Below are 13868 nucleotides of genomic sequence, written 5' to 3' on the forward strand. Positions count from 1 at the left end.
TGTCTTGTTTTTTAAATTTACGGATAGCCAGGGTCAACACTCAGACATAATTTACAAACGAAGCATGTGTGTTTAGTGAGTCTGCCAGATCAGAGGCAGTAGGGATGAGCAGGGATGTTCTCTTGATAAGCTCGTGAATTAGACCATTTTCATGTCATACTAAGCATTCAAAATTTAACGAGTACTTTTGGGTGTCAGGGAAAATGTAAGGAGTAAAAAGTACATTTTTTTCTTTAGGAATGTATTGGAGTAAAAGTAAAAGTTGTCAAAAATATAATTAGTAAAGTAAAGTACAGATACATATCCCAAAAAACTACTTAAGTAGTACTTAAAATTATTTTTACTTAAGTACTTTACACCACTGCCTCCAAGCGTTTATTCAAGTTAGATCATCTTTGGATGCCGACATACTTGGATTGAAGCCTATAAAAGCCTATTCCTACGCTTTGCCCTCGATCGATCAAACACATTTGGTGTGTCATCACTCGCTCAGGTGGAACAAACTTAATCTTGCACCTTTTTTTAATGCTGATTTGAATGTCATTGAGAAAACAGAGAAGTGTCAAAGATATTTTTAGTTTTCTGGACTATTTGTCAGATTAAGTCTCATAATTCTCATAAGAATAACATAGAATGGTCATGTCAGCCTTTCCCTATTATCAGACAACTACTCAAAAGCTTAGCACGTCTTGGAGTCTGGATTTGACTCCAGTTTAGCAATTCAGCAGATATTGAGCAAAAGTAAACAGCGCCTTCTTGTGGACAACTAGAATACAACAATTGGATTCAATAAAGGTATATTCAGGGCTTATGTGTGTAGGCTATGTGTGTGTGTGTGTGTGTGTATGAGAGAGAGAGAGATAAAGAAAGAGAGAAGAGAAAACGAGGGAGAGAGATTAATAGCGCTTCGTGAGTATCATGCCTGGCTGGTTAGGGCCCTGTGGTGTGTCCACCTATTGTTACTCTCTGTCTTCGGGCACAGCATGCCTGGATGCCCCCTCTCAAAACCAGGCTTTACACATGAGCCCACTCTGTGCCCCAGCTTGTTTGGATAAAACAGGGTGAACACCAGCGTCAAACAGTTTGCCTTTCTCCTGTGCCAGGGGGTCCTACAGCCCGTAATTTTAATGAGTATGTGGGGTTTCTGATCTCAGGAACTAAACAGCAGAGAGGCAAGGAAGAAAGGCTTTATAGAGTTTCATAGACAATTCACAAAGTATTTATAAGCACTACAGATGCTTCATAAAGTCTTCATAAGAACTGCCTAGGTTCTTAGCAAATGAGTGGCATCGGAAAACTAACAGCAGTTTCGATAGTGAATGAAATCACTTGTTGCTGATGATGTAGTCACATGATCTCATGCATTCTTTCAGCATTACACAACCCTCATCTCAAGGTGCAGATCTAACCAGAACATAATCAATCAAAAGTGTTTGTGATCATGTGTGTTTTGGACTGTGAACTAATTATTCATTGTTTTTCATATTTATTGCATTAGGCACAAATGTGTTCACACTTTGACATAGTCTTTCCTCATTTAATGAAATCTAAAACAATAAATTGCAACATATTTACTGTTCTATTCTGTTGAGCTATTTAATTACAGAGCAGTGATGCTTCTGGCTACTATAGACTACGTTTATTATACTACAAAAGTTACATATAAATGACATTTAATGTATTTTGTCGCATTGTTCACAGTATGATTATTTGTTTTCAACTGAGAACCGACAAGATGTGTCTGATTCTTTGAAAGAAGGCATATGTTTGTTATATCACATCCCTGTCCTGTACACACACACACACACACACCACACACACACACACACACACACACACACACACACACACACACACACACACACACACACACACACACACACACACACACACACACACACACACACACACACACACACACACACACACACACACACACACACACGTCTCTTACAAAATTCAAAAGCAGCATTAGTAAACCAGTGATCAAATTGTAAACCAACTCCTTAGTCTTACATGGTGTACTGTATGTGGAATACTTACTCCGGATGAAATTGTTCTGTAGGCATAAACAGAGAATTTTGGTACATTCTTATGAAAACACTGCCATCTAGTGTTGTAAAGTGGTATCACAGTGTTTGTCATTACCAGGTATGTTTTTTTTTTTAAATCAACTTTTTTTATTTCATCTTTATTCAGCCAGGTAGGCTTGTTGAGAACAAGTTCTCATTTACAACTGCGACCTGGCCAAGATAAAGCAAAGCAGTGCAACACAAACAACACCACAGAGTTACACATGGAATAAACAAACATACAGTCAATAGTACAATACAAAAAGTATATATACAGTGTGTGCAAATGAGGGAGGGTAACGGAGGTAAGGTAATAAACAGGCCATAGTGGCGAAATAATTACAATATAGCAATTAAACACTGGAGTGATAGATGTGCAGAAGATGAGTGTACAAGTAGAGATACTGGGGTGCAAAGGAGCAAAATAAATCAAATAGATAACTGTATGGGGATGAGGTAGTTGGAGGGGCTAATTACAGATGGGCTATGTACATGTGCAGTGATCTATGAGCTTCTATGACAGCTGGGGCTTAAAGCTAGTGAGGGAGATATGAGTCTCCAGCTTCAGTGATTTTTGCAGTTCGTTCCAGTCATTGGCAGCAGAGAACCGGAAGGAAAGGCGGCTGAAGAAGGAATTAGCTTTGGGGGTGTCCAGTGAAATATACCTGCTGGAGCACGTGCTACGGGTGGGTGCTGCTATGGTGAACAGTGAGCTGAGATAAGGCGGGGCTTTACCTAGCAAAGACTTATAGATGACCTGGAGCCAGTGGGTTTGGCGACGAATATGAAGCGAAGCCAACGAGAGCATACAGGTCGCAATGGTGGGTAGTATATGGGGCTTTAGTGACAAAACGGATGGTACTGTGATAGACTGCATCCAATTTGCTGAGTAGAGTGTTGGAGGCTATTTTGTAAATGACATCGCCGAAGTCAAGGATCGGTAGGATAGTCAGTTTTACGAGGGTATGTTTGGCAATATGAGTGAAGGATGCTTTGTTGCGAAAAAGGAAGCTGATTTTAGATTTAATTTTGGATTGGAGATGCTTAATATGAGTCTGGAAGGAGAGTTTACAGTCCAACCAGATACCTGGGTATTTGTAGTTGTCCACATATTCTAAGTCAGAACCGTCCAGAGTAGTGATGCTGGGTGAGCAGGCAGGTGTTTGCCTGATGACTCAATTTCCACTACCTTATCTCTCCAGAAGAAATGCTAGTGGGCATGATGTTTGGCCAAAGCGATGTGGATGTGTATTCAGGTTATAGGCCTGTGCCAAGCAGCTGATCGTTGGCGTTGTTACGGGTGGGCATCCAGGGCTTCAGCTCCAAATGTTTTTGGTCCAGCCCGAAACCTTTTGATGGTTGAAGAGTTGTGATATTGTAGGCTGGAAAGAAAAACGCTCACCGGTGTGCGGACACCTCAGAATCAGGGTGCAGGCTGTTTGACTCTACACCAGGGGAAAACTGCCCCCTTTTTGGGAGCACATGATGCCACGGAGCTGAGCAGACGTTGACAAACCGAGCTCTTCAAAGTTATTCTATTATTACCTAAATAACAACATTGAAACAATATTCTAACATCAGCTGATAAATTGTCAAGTACTTACCTTCCCAAAGAGCCATGCTCTTGCGAGCCTGCGAGACATGCTGGCTACTCTCCTCCGGGAAATTCATGAGGGTAACAAAGGTCTTTCTCTGAAAATTGACAAGAAATCATCTTTACTCCATTCTTCCATTGATGACCTGAAATCCTCCATGAATGATCTCCTTTTGAGAATGACTGAGGCAGAGTTGCGCATTAGCACAGTTGAAGATACCATCACTCGACATGACCAGGTTCTGATACAACTGCAGAAGGACAATGCTAACCTCAAAAACAAGGTAGACCAGATGGAGAACCATAACAAACGTAGCAATATCCGTGTGGTGGGATTGAAAGAGGACAGCGAGGGCCATGACCCGGTCAGTTTCTTCACTCAATGGATCCCTGATGTCCTAGGCATAATCAACTTCACCAAGCCGTTGGAAATCGAACGTGCCCACAGAACATCAGCGGCGAAACCCCGGCCAGATGAGCCCTCACGGGCCGTCCTGAACCGATTCCTCCGTTTCCAGGACAGAGAGATGATACTGCAACTCGCAAGAGCCAAAGGTGACATCACCATCGATGGCAAGAGGGTCAGCCTTTTCCCGGATATGAGCATCAGACGTCACAAACAGTTCAGACCTGCCGCCAAAGCACTGAAGGAGAAGAACATCACCGGCTACCTCATCCACCCTGCGTGGATGAAAGTTCAATACAAAGGCCGAAGCCATCTCTTTAACACACCGGGAGAAGTGTTCACTTTTCTCAAAGAACTGAACCGCGTCTGAACCAGGATGGTTTCTCTGGGGGATAAGATGCAGTTTTTTGTTTTTTCTTATCCTTGTTGTCCTGGAACTGAACGGCTGATATCTTCTTGGAATTTGGATCCGTTTACCCCACTATCTGGTCGCTATAATTGATTTGTACACTTTCAACGAACCATTTTTTCCCCCGGGGTGAGTTCTATTACATTTACAGGAGAGTATATTTTGGTATAGTCAATATCCACTGGGCGAAGCAAATTAGTGGGCCTAGGCCCACTGACCCCCCCCCCCCATTTATCTTTCTCCTCTCCTGAAAAGAGACTCAAGCAGCCCTTACTGTGGGCAGTAAATATTCAGCCATAAATGTCTATTCACAACGTTTGTTTTCAACTTAGAGAGCTCGCAGGTTTTAGTTTTAGCCAAGGTTAGGCTAGTAAGAGCAAGATGGAAAGCGAGCAACAACGTATCTGTAACGGCAGATTTCCTCCTCTTCGTCTGAAGAGGAGTAAGGATCGGACCAAGATGTGGCGTGGTAAGTGTTCATGGCGATTTTAATAAGAAAACACTGAACACTATGAAATACAAAAACAATAAACGAATATGTGAAATAACCAAACCAAAACAGTACCGTGTGGCGACAAACACACACACGGAAACAAACACCCACAAACCAACAGTGAAACCCAGGCTACCTAAATAAGGTTCTCAATCAGGGACAACAATAAACAGCTACCTCTGATTGAGAACCATATCAGGCCAAACACAGAAATAGAAAAAACAACAACAATCGGGGTTTCTGTTTTTTTTCTCTTTTTCTATGTTTATTGTTTTTTCCTTCCTAAAGAGACACATAGGTCACTTCAGTGTTCAAACTAAAGTTGAAACATTTCCTGACTATTTACATATGAGAGATTTCCATTCGGTTACATATTTGAAACCCAACCTATGCTTAATCCACAAAAATATGTCATATTCAAAGTAAAAGGTCTTAACAGCCCGATTAAGAGGAAAAGACTCTATACATACCTTAAGAAATTAAAGGCTGACATTGTGTTTTTACAAGAAACACATCTTACAGCCAGTGAACACAAGAAACTGAAGAGGGAATGGGTAGGACAAGTTTTTACGTCCTCTTTTTACTCCAAAGCAAGAGGAACTGCAATTTTGATAAGTAGACACATCCCCTTCTGCGTCAACAACACCATCTCTGATCCCTAGGGCAGGTTTGTTTTGGTGCAGGGGCATATGTTTTCGGAGTCTTGGACCCTATTGAATATTTATGCTCCTAACTTCGATGACCATATGTTTATTCAGAATGTCTTCCTTCAGGTCGCTCAAGCACCACCAGGATGACCACTGGTTGGAGGAGATTTTAGTTTTTGTTTAGATACAGTTCTTGATAGGTCCTCTGATAAACCCTCACTTCTTACCAAAGCCGGCAAGCTCACCATGTCATTCATGAAAGATCTTAATTTGTTAGATATCTTGAGACAGTTGCACCCACAGGGTAGGGACTACCCTTTTTATTCACACAACACACACACACACACACACACAGGCATAGATAACTTTTTACTATCGACCCAACTGTTTCATAGTGTTAGATATCGAGTATCTCCCCAGATTGTTTATTGACCATTCTCCTCTAGTATTATCAATCTTCATTCCTACCAAGGTAAATGGAGCATATAGATGGAGACTAAATTCTACACTCCTAAAGCATCCTGAATTCTGTGCATTCATCAAAGAGCAGATAAATATTTTTACTTTGACAAACAAACCGCCCGCTTCTGACAGTTTCGTTCTTTGGGACACATTGAAAGCCTTTCTGAGAGGACAGAACATTTCCTATAGTAAAGGGCTGAAGAGAAAAGACGATGCGGAACTGAGTGCCCTTGAATCTGAAATCTCCGAGCTAGAAAAAACCTACCAAAGAGGCCCGACTAAAGATCTATACAGGCTTTTGGTAAATAAAAAACTGAAATATAATATTCTGAACACATATCAAGCTGAGAGGGCCATCACTAAATCAAAACAGCGTTATTAAGAGCTTGGAGAGAAAGCACACAAAGTATTGGCATGGCAACTGAAAGCAGAGGAAAGTAAGAGGACAATTAAGGCTATAGAAACTCTTACTAATGAGATAATCTTTCGACCCTACTGAAATTAATCATACTTTTAAGAAATACTACGAAGACCTCTACACTTCCCAATCAAGCGATGATCTATCAGAGATCGACTCCTTTCTCTCCACTCTCAACCCCCCTTGCCTGTCAGTGGAAGACAGAGAGCGCCTGAGTGAACAGTTCTCAGTAACTGAATTGTTGGAAGCCATTAAATCCTTACCTGTTGGTCCCCTACCTTATGGAGGTACTTAAAAAAGCCGGGGAAGACAACCGCTTTCCAGAGTCTTTCTCTCAAGCAATGATTACTGTAATCCATAAGAAAGGGAAAAACCCGCTAAAGTGCGCCTCCTATAGACCAATCCCTCTCCCTAACACGGATTGTAAACTGGTCACCAAGATGCTATCTAAGAGACTGGAGTCATATCTTCCCCTGTTGGTCAACCCAGATCAGACATAATTAATAGATTGTCCTCCAATAATCTCAGAAGGTTCTTTGATATAATTCAACTTGTTAACAAAAACAAAATACCCAGTGTCGCAGTCTCCCTCGACACTGAAAAGGTCTTTGATAGGGTTGAATGGCCATACCTCTTTCGCGTCTTGGAAAAGTTTGGTTTAGGTACTGTGTTTGTAAATTTGATAAAATCAGTCTACAAATCTCCTAAAGCTAGGATTGCTACCAATGGGATTACTTCCTCCTCTTTCCCTCTCTATAAGAGGAACAGACAAGGTTGCCCAATTAGCCCCCAACTCTTTGCCCTCGCCATCAAACCATTGGCTGAGGCTGTTAGAACGTGCCCTGATATACATGGCTTTGAGGTGGGCCCCCATATCCATAAGTTATCACTCTTTGCGGACGACCTTATCTTATTTCTAACAAACCCAGAACGCTCCCTCTCTCACTTGCAGATCCTACTACAGTGTTATAGTTCTTTCTCTGGATATAAGGTCAATTTTGATAAAAGCAAAATCTTACCGTTGTCTGTCTTTGACCATCATACCATCAAGCACAAGTTTCCTTTTAGATGGTCGCCAATGGGCTTCACATATTTGGGCATAATGGTGGATGGTAACCTGAAGAACCTCTATAAACTCTTGCCAGCTTGTTGCAAATGGTGGAGGGTGACCTTTGTAAATGGATGGACTTGCCTCTCACTCTACTGGGTAGAATCAATGTAATTAAAATGAATGTCCTGCCCAGATTTCTATATTTGTTTCAATCGCTCCCTATCCCTATTCCCGCAACATTATTTTCCTCTCTACGACAAGCTGACCAGACGGTTTATCTGGCACGACAAAACCCCTAGGGTTGGTCTGGATAAACTGACCCTTGATTACGGTCAAGGGTAAACCTCCCCGATTTTAGAAAATACTACTGGGCTGCACAGTGTAGGTTTCTGGCTCAGAGGTTTGACAATGGTCCCTCTCCCTCATGGTTGAACATTGAAACGTTGGAGGTAAATGATGACACTGGGGCAGATTTGTTTTACAAATGGGACAGAAAATCTATAAAAACCTTTCCAGGCAACCCTTTAATCATACATTCTGTCCTGACATGGTGCAAACTGCATGAGCTGTTCGGACGAGGCGGATTCCTTTCCCCTAAAACCCCTTTATGGAACAATAGATTGATTCCTATGTTTTTCCAGAATAGTAACTTTAGACCATGGTCTGATAAGGGGATCACTCTTCTGGAACATTGTTATGAGGAGGGAGTTCTCATGTCTTTTGAACAGCGTAAACAGAAATACCACTTGCCAAACAGGGACTTATTTAGCTACCTACAACTTCAAAACTTTATTAGGGTGACTCTCAAGGGACAATGGAACCTACCTAAGATGTCACCTATTGAACAACTCTGCCACGCAGACCAACCACTATTCAAGACCATTTCCCGTGTTTATGATGCTCTTATGTCAGGACTAACACTGCCTGAGCTAGATAAACCCCGACTTAGATGTGAAAATATCTGGGTATTGATCTTGATGAGGGTCTATGGAGTGACCTTTGCAGGGATGGTGTTACATCCACATTGAACTCCAGATACAGACTGATCCAGTTTAATTTCCTCCATCAGCTCTATATCACCCCATCTAGATGACACAAGTTCAACTCTGATATCACCTCCCTATGTTTTAGAAGTGGCTCAGATGAAGGAACATTCCTCCATTCCACTTGGCAGTGTTCAAAACTACACGGTTTCTGGCAGGGGGTATGCTATACCATATCCTCAATTCACGGGGTTGCATTCCCTTTAGACCCGGAGGTCTGTCTACTGGGTAACTTTACTAACTCCAATCTTAGGCAAAGCCATACTATAAAGCTAACATAAATATTGCTAGCGATTGCCAAGAAATGTATTGTCTTGAAATGGAAGTCGGATTCCCTCCTGCCAGTTGCAATGTGGCTATCGGAAGTTAATAGTTGTATCCCACTAGAGAAAACCACTTACTGCTTGAGGAATAAGTTAAAGACATTTTACAGAATTTGGCAACCTTTTAATGACTATATGGAGAATCTCCCCTCACATCACATTGATTGAATCTCTATATAATCCTTACATAATGTTTCACACGTAATGTATAATACGTAGCTTACGACCATTTGATCCAAATTCTCATTATTATAATTTTTTATTTTACTCTTTATTATGACTTATTTATTGTTTCTTTGAATATACAATTATTATTATTATTTTTGTTGTTGTTGTTGTTACGCTCGTCAGCCCCATCCACATCGACAGGGCTGCAGTGCAGCGGGTCGATTTCTTCAAGTTCCTTGGTGTCCACATCGCTAAGGAATTAACATGGTCAACACACACCAACACAGTTGTGAAGAAGGCAAGACAACTCCTCTTCCCCCTCTGGAGGCTAAAAAGATTTGGTATGGGCCGCACCATTGAGAGCATCTTAACTGGCTGCATCACCGCTTGGTATGGCAACTGCTTGGCGTCCGACCACAAGCCGCTCCAGAGGGTAGTGCTTATGGCCCTGTATATCACTGGGGCTGCGCTCCCTGCCATCCAGAACCTCTTTACCAGGCGGTGTCAGAGAAAGGCCTGAGACTCCAGCCATCCAAGTCATAGACTGTTCTCTATGCTATATCACGGCAAGCAGTACCGATGCACCAAGTCTGGAACCAACAGGATCCTGAACAGCTTCTTCTTCTTCTCCCAAGCCATAAGACTTCTAAATAGTTAACCAAACAGCTATGTGCATTGACTTCTTTTTGTACTAACTCTTTTGACTCATCACATATGCTGCTCCTACAGCTTATTATCTATCCTGGCCTAGTCAGTAGCTATATATGTACATACCTACCTAATTAACTTGTACCCCTACACATTGACTCGGTACTGGTACTTTGGTTGATTTGATTTATTCGTTTGAATTATTAGGATCCCCATTAACTGGCACATAACGAAAAAGACATTACAATTTACATATATTTAAAAACATGCACATGCAGTGAGTGTGGGTATGTGAGCATCTATCAGTTACACATACATGTCAGTACATACACACAACAAGTAGGTCGCATGGGGGAGAGGTGTTGTGCCGTGAGGTGTTACTTTGTTTTTTGAAACCAGGTTTTCTGTTCACTTGCACTATATAAGATGGAAGAGAGTTAATAGTGTACATTTCCTTGAGTTTGTTCTGGACCTGGGGACTGTGAAAATACCTCTGCTGGCATGTCTGGTGGGGTAAAACAAAGGGCTGTGAGACACGGGCTTAATCCTAGACACATATAAAGTAGGGTAAACACGCAGGGTACGGGGTAACAAAATACAAACAGCAGTGGGGCTAATGACTCTAGAGATGAAGAACTGGCCGATGAAATGGGGGGAAAGTTTATGGTACTCCACCCGGAGGGGCAGGTCCAGGGTGGAGAGCCACACCCTCTGCCTGAGCTGAAAGCGTGGAGCAGGGGTCCGGTGGTGATCTGCTTGTCATCCTATACCTGGACGTGGTCTTCAGCAGAGCAGCCTGGGCTCTCTTCCAGGTCCGGTGACAGCGGCGGATGAACATCTGGGCAGAGGGATTGCAGACTTTCTCCTCGCAACAGTACCGGACGTCAGGCAGGTTAAGGGTAGGCAGAGGTCAATAATCCAGAGGTGGGGCAACAGTACCGGACAGAAGGCAGGTTAAGGGTAGGCAGAGGTAAATAATCCAGAGGTGGGGCAACAGTACCGGACAGAAGGCAGGTTAAGGGTAGGCAGAGGTCAATAATCCAGAGGTGGGGCAACAGTACCGGACAGAAGGCAGGTTAAGGGTAGGCAGAGGTCAATAATCCAGAGGTGGGGCAACAGTACCGGACAGAAGGCAGGTTAAGGGTAGGCAGAGGTCAATAATCCAGAGGTGGGGCAGGGGTACAGGTCGGCAGGCAGTCTCAGGGGCAGGCAGAGTGGTCAGGCAGGCGGGCTCAGAGTCAGGACAGGCAAAGGTCAAAAACAGGAGAAAAAGAGAGACTGGGAAAAGCAGGAGCTGAGACACAAAAACGCTGGTTGACTTTACTAACAAGACGAACTGGCAACAGACCAACAGAGAACACAGGTATAAATACACAGTTGATAATGGGGAAGTTGGGTGACACCTGGAGGGAGGGTGGAGACAATCACAAAGACAGGTGAAACAGATCAGGGTGTGACAAAAATAATCAGCCTCAGCGACAATTATTCAAATAATTAAATGGATGTTTTGTGCACCAAGGTGATGACTAAAGTGTCTTATTAGGAATTTAAAAATGTGACTTCTCTATGTGGCCGTGTATGGAAATTGTCTTTCTGGGCCGGGCTTCAGTTAAACTGCAGTACCGAATCAAAAGGAGCAATCAAAACCGTGCTTCTAGACCGAACCCTGGCCCCTTGATCGAGAACTAGGTTTCCCTAAATGGGAAACCTGGGGAACCTGGTGTATTTTCTGAATCATATGCGCCAAATAAATGGACATTTTGGATATATAACGACAGAATTTATTGAACTAAAGGACCATTTGTGATGTTTAATGGACATATTGGAGTGCCATCAGAAGAAGATCTTCAAAGGTAAAGCATGCATTATATGTTATTTCTGACTTTTGTGTAGTGCCTGGTGGGTTGAATTATGATTTTCATGTGTATGTTTGATGGGGTGCTGTCCTCAGATAATAGCATGTTTTGCTTTTGCCGTGAAGCCTTTTTGAAATCTGACACTGTGGCTGGATTAACAAGAAGTTCATCTTTAAACCCATGTATAACACTTGTATGATTTATGATTTATTATTATGTGTATTTCTGTTTTTGAATTTGGCGCGCTGCTATTTCACTGGGTGTTGTCAAATCAATCCCGGCACGCGAGGGGATCACTAAGATCAGTGTAGATGAAGGGGAGGAGACAGGTTAATGAAGGATTTTTAAGCCTTGAGACAATTGAGACATGGATTGTGTGTGTGACTTTCAGAGGGTAAATGGGCAAGAAAAAATATTTAAGTGCCTTTGAACAGGGTATGGTAGTAGGTGTCAGGTGTTCTGGTATGTGTTTCAAGAACTGCAAAGCTGCTGGGGTTTTCCACTCAACAGTTTTCCGTGTATATCAAGAGTGGTCCACCTCCCACAGGACATCCAGCCAACTTGACACAACTGTGGGAAGCATTGGAGTCAACATGGGCCAGCATCCGACGAATTGAGGCTGTTCTGAGAGCAAAATGGGGTGGAATATAATATTAGGAGTTGTAATGCCTTCATTGATTCGTATAGAGCACATTTCTGGCAAAACAGAATTCAAATTTTCTTCCTTTTTCTGCAATATTGCAAATTAGCTAGTATACGGAACAACTTTCTACAAAATGTGTAGTACCCGGGGGGAAACAGTGACGAACACAACACGTTCCACCCCCTTCAACTGGCATGTGTTGGGATGGTTCTTGAAATGTAACATCCAATAAAAATCTTGAGGACTATTCAACCCATTTTTGTAATACAAAATTCTCCAGACCTCCATGGAAGGTTTGACAACGACGTGATTTTGGAGGTTTGGCAACGCAACACTACCCCCAAGCCATCCTAGCGTACTTTGTGCCTCTTCAGATTTTTAGGGTGCATGACGCCCCTGCCTGCAGCTGACAATGCATTGGGCAACTCAGGATACTCACCCCTCTGGCTGCTCAATATTTATGGTCAAGTTGAAAAGCAGTGGTTTGTGTCTCTCAAACTGACCTGAGGAGGGTCACACAATCAAGCACGTGCGCACACACACACACACACAGTCAGTTTACTAACAGTATCAATGCCAGTTATCACATAACTGTTCTGTTCCCCCACAACTTCAGGCTTGACCATTCTTAAAACAATGTATCATAAGCATATGCCTCTATCACCTCACCTGTGCACCCACAGTTGTAGTAGACCTTGTCGTTCATGATGTTCTTCAGTCTCTTGGGCAGAATGCTGTCAGTAGTTTCCATTAACTTGTCCAGTGAATTTTGTGGACAAGTTTGCAGAGAAAATAATATAAAGTTTCGACCTTTCTGGCTCACAAGTCACTACACTTCAGTTGGAAACACACATAAATGTTGCAGTTACTTGCAAACATTTATTGGGGGAGAACTACCACAATGTAGGCTACAGCTATTTCGCCATTGTTTAACTCACAGTTACTTCCTGGTTTTATCAGCTGTTTTCCAGCACTTGGTCAAATGGTGTTCTTGGCCAGAGGTGCACAGTTGTTGTTTGGTGTGACGTCCTTGAGGGAGACCATTTGACCTGCTATTCAATTGTGCCTTGATTAGGTTTATTATTGTGTTGTTTTTTGGTAAATATGAATACTGAAGGCTTGAATATTTACTGCGTATGGAGATTCCTGTTTATGATGAGGTGTTTATCAATCATAGCCTTAGCCTACCTAATGAAGTTAAAAGAACAGTGCACACCTAATATGGTTGCCAAACCAACGTGTTGTGAGGTGTGCCATGTTGCGTTTTGTATTTAGCTGTTTAATTATCTTGAAAAGGTCATTCAGCTAACAGTTGTTTGTCATGTCAGTTAACTTTTTGGTGTAGTGTAGGCCTTCATATATTTGTTTATTTTTTATCCTTTACTCTCTCTAACCTACACGTGGACATCCTGCACTCATATGTACAGTGCATTTGGAAAGGGGGATACCTAGTCAGTTGTACAACTGAATGCATTCAACTAAAATGTGTCAGAGAGGTGTGGGGTGCTGCCTTAAATCGACATCCACACCTAACCCAGGGAACAGTGGGTTAACTGCCTTGCTCAGGGGTAGAATGACAGATGTTTACCTTGTCAGCTCAGGGATTCGATCAAGCAACCTTTTGGTTACTGAACA

The 13868-nt window shown here is 42.4% G+C and overlaps 1 long non-coding RNA gene across 1 annotated transcript; it reads right to left on the reverse strand.

Annotated features, from left to right (window-relative positions):
- Positions 1-9906: 9906 nt before the first annotated feature.
- Positions 9907-13167, reverse strand: LOC149984662 (uncharacterized). The gene is made up of 3 exons (XR_016494971.1): positions 12903-13167; positions 12673-12736; positions 9907-12214 (listed from the first exon to the last, which is right to left on the reverse strand). It is a non-coding gene; the product is annotated as an uncharacterized LOC149984662 (long non-coding RNA).
- Positions 13168-13868: the final 701 nt, after the last annotated feature.

Source organism: Oncorhynchus mykiss, chromosome 3, assembly GCF_057628025.1.
Source record: "Oncorhynchus mykiss isolate SJ-2025 chromosome 3, ASM5762802v1, whole genome shotgun sequence".
In the NCBI taxonomy this organism is placed as follows: domain Eukaryota; kingdom Metazoa; phylum Chordata; class Actinopteri; order Salmoniformes; family Salmonidae; genus Oncorhynchus; species Oncorhynchus mykiss.